The sequence below is a fragment of the Cygnus atratus genome, chromosome 7, assembly GCF_013377495.2.
Source record: "Cygnus atratus isolate AKBS03 ecotype Queensland, Australia chromosome 7, CAtr_DNAZoo_HiC_assembly, whole genome shotgun sequence".
Lineage (NCBI taxonomy): Eukaryota > Metazoa > Chordata > Aves > Anseriformes > Anatidae > Cygnus > Cygnus atratus.
The window spans coordinates 22,629,078-22,635,077 of NC_066368.1; positions in this window are offsets into that span (position 1 = coordinate 22,629,078).

Genomic DNA, 6,000 nt, shown 5'->3' on the forward strand with positions numbered 1-6,000 from the left:
TTGTAAGACAGCATTTTATAAATGCCAGAGCTGCCAGCAAACAGCTGGACAGAAGAATATTAGTTTTTCTCTCTTGCAGATCTTCCAGATTTTATTGCTTTTAAGAAGTTCGCTGACACATTGAATATTGAGTTGCACGCTACCCTCTAGGTTCCAATTTGACCTTTTGTTATTGAAGTTCACAAAAGAAACATTGGTAAACCAGCGGAGAGTACTGTTAATGCCTTAAAGCTGTCTAGCGCCTGATCTTCTTGCTGTTGAGCAACCCCAGGTATTAGCTGCAGCCTGCACGTCTGTTTTTTTCTTTTTTTTTTCTCCTGTTCCCACCCACTGTTCAACATATCAAAGTTACTAAACTTTGGTTCTGCATTTGGGAAAAGCACATGTTCTGCCCCAGGAATTTTCTGTCATCGCACAGGGTCCTGCTGGCATGTCCTATGGGTGGTGGCATGTCCTACAGGCTCATGACATTCCCCATTTACTGCATTGTTGTGAATACAGCTGTGCAACCCAAGCACAGCCCTTAGAGCAGGGGAATCAGGTTCAATAAGTCTTTAAACCTGCCCTGGAGATGGGGATGGTCCCAAGGCAGTGTTCCTGATGGCCTTTTTCAGCTTTTGTGCTTAGGCAATTCTTCACTGTGCCAGAAGTGCAACAGCCTAGGGAGCCACACTCTTATTATTTAGGTATCTTGATCCTTATTTAGATCTGAGTCTGTCTTAAGCTGTGGAAAAACATTACCTGTGGATTTAAATAATGTTGTTTAAATAATGTAAATAGTAAAGCAAGATGCTTTCAAAGCCAGAGTTTCCATTGTTGTCACAACTTCTTACTACTGCTTAGTTTATTATTGTTAAATTCCTTCACTGTCATTAAAAATGGAATGCCACCTTCCCATCACAGAGCTAAGTGTGCTCTGTAGGAACAATTGGGTAACTCAGTGACCACAATTTCTTATTTTATGCCTTAAATATTGCTGAATATCAAAACATTGGCATTTCAGTTTTATTTCCTCCTTGCAAACATCATTTTGATAACTTTCGAATCAACTCTGTCTGAAGATTTAACATCAAATGTTGCGAAAGAAGATAAGGAGCAAGGACACATGCTTCGTGGTTTAGGATGAAGTTTTGGGGTGTATGTTTCCAGATGGGTGTTATTTAAGATGGGTGCTGCTGGGTTTTGTTTAGTACTGTTATTTTGCAGAGCCATTGAGATGGGAGAAATCAATGTGGGAATATCTTGAATAAAATCTATGGCTTTTTCACTGAGACAAACTCAATCCCCTTTGTGGTAAGAGAGGAATGTACGCAAAATTCCTGAAAAGGGGCACTTTTCCTCACAGTGTGTGGGATGTGGCATGCACATGTGCTATTCAACAGACATACATAAGATAGAGGTGAATAAGAAAATCGGATGCTACTAAGAAAAAGAATAATACTGGATTTTCCTGGCTTCTCATTTTTGTTTACTTCCTCAGGGTGTTTTAAGGAAACAAGCCGATGAGGTTATGACAGGGAGTCACGGTACAGGCAGGCTAGAGAAATAGCTGCCTCAACCCATTCTCAGACCTCTTTAAGGCACACATCAGCTTCCCTATCTCCCTTCTTATCACTCCTAAAGCTAAGATGACTGATGTGGTGTTTCGGCAGAGCCAGAGCTCCAGTTGCAACCCCTGGCTAAAAAAACTTTTTAAAGCTCTTAAGCTCTCCGTCCCTCATCATTCAGGCTGAGCTTCACATTACAAATCTGCTCGTCTCCACTCTGGTGCCCTACACAGGTCCAGCGTGGTTGTCTCGTTATCCCATGATCTTCTCCTCCTCCTATGGTTCAGACCTGGTGGTCTCATTTGCAACCCAACATCATGTCGCATGACTGCCCCCCCTGTGATTTATTTCTGACTTGTCTCAGGCCTCTTATGTCCACTTGACAAGTTGCTGAAAAGATCTTTTTCTTCCCCTGGTTTTGATGGGATTTGGTTCCCTTGTCCTTCTGCTTCCACCCCAAGCCACCCTACATGGATCCTTGCTCACCATCTCAAGTGCAGACAAAACTGTCTTCATTTCCAAGGCATCCAATTTATTGCTGAGGTTGTCCCATCCCAGTCCTACCAGTCCTGTGACCTTTTAGAGCCCAGATATTGAAAACCTCCAGCAAATAACCATTTCCTATGCCTCCCCTTGCTGGAAGCCTCACAGAAACACACACAGACGCTTTGCTGTCATCCTTCAAATCGTTCCTTAAACACCTGAGAGCTTACTCAAAATAACCCCAAAATCCCCCTTGGGAAGGGGAAGATGCTCAGGACTGACTGGTGGCATCTCCTTCAGTTTTTTGTCTTCTAAGTGACAAGTGTATCAGCCCACCTATCTGCTCCAGCACAACCAGGGTCTCTTGTTACTGCCCCAATGTACCTGGAAGACAATTTGGAAATGCTGATAGTAGATGACAATAAAAGGCAATAAAAGAATGGGGAAGGTGTGCTTTGCATTAAGGCATGTATGCACACATATTGCAGGCATAGTCTTGAAGCAAAAAGAATGCATGCCCGATGTGAGATAGCATACAAGGGAGAAAGAGCAGTCTAGACCTGAAGTGTACCACCCACCCATGTATATTTGGTAAAAAACAGCTCTGCCTGCTGGATTTTATTTTTCTCACTGAGGTACATGTTGCTCTTAAATAAACATGATTATACCCTACGTGGAGCTGCAGCTTGGCCCAAACACTAAAAATAGCAGGCAGAAAGTAGAGACTTCAATTAGATGCATACTGCTCAACAATTTAACTTCTAATTGGCTTGTGGTTATTCCCCAACTAGGAACCAACCCTGTTGTGCTTAAAGAATTGACAGTCTAGCAAAACAGGGACCCGAAACAAATTATTTTTTAAAGTGAAATGACCAAAAAAAGAGTCCCATGTGCTGTATGTCAAGGAACTCTTATGTTTGTGTGCCACTTTCAGCTTGGATGCAGCTATTCTCACTATCATAGGTTTGACAGTTAGGTTCAGCTCTTTACCCTCTCCTCAACTCCATTTCTGTGGTTCCGTGAAGCTTTTTAAACGTTATTAGCGTTAAGTTTGGTTCAGGATTTATCTCATGGTGCAGTACTGCAGGATGGTGGTTGGAGGTCTCCCAAGAGCATCTTATTTTCTGCCCTCTGCTGCTGCAGTTCAAAATCTATTTTTCTTTTCAGTTGGCAGCAGCGGAAAACTCTATCATCTTCTATCCCTTAATCTTAATTTGTGTTGAAATTTTCTTTTTGACTCAGCCTGGGCTGGGGGAAGCAGCAAAGCTGAGTGTGTGGCTTGCCATGGCATCAAGAAGTGAGAGGGTTTGTGCCTAGCAAAACTCATGCCATGTTTCACCTGATGGCGCACATGAACACAAAGTGACCCTCCTTGTCATAGGAGTCATTTGCCAGGTACTGGAAGGACCTGATATTCCTCAAAGCAGATTAAGCATGGTGCAGAATGAGAGGAGGATGGCAGGGTTCAATTTTTGGCAGAACAGCAAAACCACACCACTGCCCACATCCCAATTTGGCATAGCGTTGAGCCCAGTTCAGCCCTGATGTATGGTGGCTTCAGCAAAGCTCTTCCAAGGATAGAGTGACAGATATCAAGGGTACACGAGCAAGAGCCTCTAGAGCTGCCCGTGTAGAGCTGCACAGCAAGAATACAGGTATCTCCACATCTGCATACTAGCAGGGCATCAGTCCTTTTTCCCCAGGACATGGGATATTCATTTCTTGTCCTTATTTCCAAATGACCTTTTCCAACAACTCAACACCTGAAGAAAATCTGTCTGTTATGGTACCATGATCACCAAGTAGCACATGCATTATCATGTATACTCTACAGGTGGTTAAAAGGTAAATTCTGGGCATCGTTCCCCAGTGTTGCACCCCAGGGGATGCCTAAGAAAGCATTTACACTCTTGTACTGGGGAAGAGCACACACAAATAGCACCGTGTTTGGGCTGGCTAGGGTGAAATTAAATCCAGTCCTTCTTGCCCAAAACCACGTCCCAGAAGCCAACCCTTCCTCATGTGAGTAGGTTTCACTCAAGCAAGAAGCATCCCAGAAACCACGATGGCCTGAATGGTTTCAATTTTGCATTATTCAGCGGAGTTCAGCCCTATAATTATCTGACTCCTCGCCAGCAATGTCCACTTACCCAATGCTCACACACAGGACGGGATAACAATGGCAATTATGCTTTTTTGGCCATGTTCCTACACTGAAAGTGATACTATCCTGTGTGTCACAGTGGTTGATAAAAAACAAAGGCAAGCGTCTCACTGCCCTAGAATTGTTCACTAATTAAGTAGTAATGAAGCTACCATAAGATGAAAAGTGCAGCCTCGGGAGACTAAGCATGTTTAATATAGCTAACACTAAAGGGCAGCATAAAGAGCAGAGCATAGTGAAGGCGTTCAAGCCAGCATTTGGTCCCCATAAAAAAAAATGTACTTTTCTAACACAGGACTTAGCTCTTTCACTTAGAATATTTTTCCTTTAAAAAAATGAAAAATAAAAAATTGTAGTGAAAAATCTGATGCAGCAGATTAAGAGATATCAAGTCTCTAACTCCAAGTTTATAATTTTTTTATTTTATTTTTTGGTGAAGTAGTAAAGTGAAAGAAAGTAGTAAAAAGAAAGTATTATGCTCTGCAAGCAATGAACTGAATTAAAGCTCGGAACTGAAATGATGATTAGATTAAGTATGGCTTGATGATTAGCCAAGGGATGCTTTTTGTTGCAAAAGGCGAGAGTGGAGTCTCATCGTGTAGCAGTGACACTCCTGCTGTGTGGCCGACACCCTGGGAGGCTCCCATTTTAAATCTCTTTCTTGCCAATTGTTGCACGTGGGCTGGTTAGCCTTTCTTTAACTCTGGAGCTTTCAAAAAGAAAGCTGACTGGGAGCAAAACCGCATGAAGGTCCATTCTATGAGAAAGTTCATCTTCTGCGCGAGCTGCTTCTGAAGTCAGACATTACTCAATCAGTCATACTCGACCACCATGCAACCCTATTAATAGCTGTTCTTTGGTGCTGCAGCAAGGCAGCATCCAGAAGGCTCAACTTCTCCTGCAGTCTCATTGCCAAAAGTCATCCTTGTGTCACCATGTTTGTTAGCAAGTATCTTCAGGAAAAAAAAAAAAAGGCAAATTATTTCATTTTACACAGTGAGACCAAGATAAATGTGCAGAGCTTTAGGTGAACACATATATTCTTTGAAGGATGAAATCTTGGCAAATGAAGTTTTGGCCACCCCTATTATGGATTATTTGCCAGAGTGCCTCCAGATTTGGCACATCCAGATCTATGAAGTGAAGTTGGAGAGCCCACATCCCACTCCTGGCCACCACCACAAGCCCATCTTGGAGTTTTGAGCAGCAGGGCTGGTTGCCACAGTTCATGGAGGGGAAGGTCATCGTCCTGCTCTCTTATAGACTTTCCAGCCTAAACAGAAGAGGTGGGCTGCTAAAAGCCTACTGCATTAACTCTGACAACTGTAAACGTAGCTGAATAACAGGAACAGGAAATAACTACCCAAGGTTTGCCAGCTGCTAGCCAAATTCTAACCTGCTCAAATAATTTTCAAGCCCAATTTACTAAGAACTGTGATCTGGAGTTAAACATAGCAAGATGCAAATAACACAGGGCAAGAGCTGGCTTGGGTTGGATACTTGCTTTGGTTTGCAGACCTTGGAATAACTCTCCCTGTTTATTTGGGGCCCGGTACTGCAAAATGCTGAGGGACTTCTGGGAGCGCCTGCAGCTCCCTGGGAGCTGCACCTCCCAGGAATTGCTCCACATTTCACAGTATCAGGCCCTTGATAGTAGGTTACCAGTTCCCCAGGATGCACACAGTATATTTAGGGATGTGTTGAAATGAGAGACTGCAGATGAATGGATTTTGCCTGGGATCCTTTCATTAAAGCCTGGATAGAGGCGCACACAAACCGAAGCCCATCAGCCATGGAGCATGAGCT